We start from the raw sequence: 738 nt of genomic DNA on the forward strand, positions 1-738 counted from the left end.
GGCTGGACCTTAGCAGAGTGGACCAAGGCACATAGAGACATCCCAGGGGGAGCCTGGGGCATCTTGGGGCCTTGGAGGAAGTCTGCTTTGTGCTGATATAACAGAACACTACAGAATGAGCACTGTGCACAGGACAGAGACTTATTCCCTCACAGTTCTGGAGGCTGGGAAGTCCAACATAGAAGGGCTAGCATCTGGTGAGGACCTGCTTGTGGTGTCATCCCATGGTAGAAGACAGAGGGCAAGAGAGTGCACAGAGCAAGAGGGGGCTGAATTCATCCTTTTATAAGGAACCCTCGCCATGATAACATTAATCCACTTAGGAGGGCAATGTCCCTATGACCCAAACACCTCCCATTTAGCTCACCTCCCAACACTGCCTCACTGAGGACAAAGTTTCTAACACATAACCTTTGGGAGTGTTTAAACCATTGCATGGTCACAGACAAAGGGGCACTGGGCCCAGCTTGACTGTGGGGGTGACTGTAGGGAAGCCAACTTCTAAGGTGAGGAAGGAGAAGGCACTAGGGGTGAGAAAGCTGGGGAGTTTGGGGCAAAGGGAACAAGGGTGGGAGGCAATCAGGCATTCCAGGATCTCTAGTGGGTTGGTCAGTTGCAAGGGCATGGAGGTGGGGAGGACGAAGCACGGCCAAGGTCATCACGACTGCCATCATGGTGGTCATGTGTAGGACCCTAGGAGCCACAGGAGGGAGCTACTGATTCCCAGCTGCATGTGTG

This window comes from Otolemur garnettii, unplaced genomic scaffold (genome assembly GCF_000181295.1).
Source record: "Otolemur garnettii isolate 467f Iridium unplaced genomic scaffold, OtoGar3 scaffold00031, whole genome shotgun sequence".
Taxonomy (NCBI): Eukaryota; Metazoa; Chordata; class Mammalia; order Primates; family Galagidae; genus Otolemur; species Otolemur garnettii.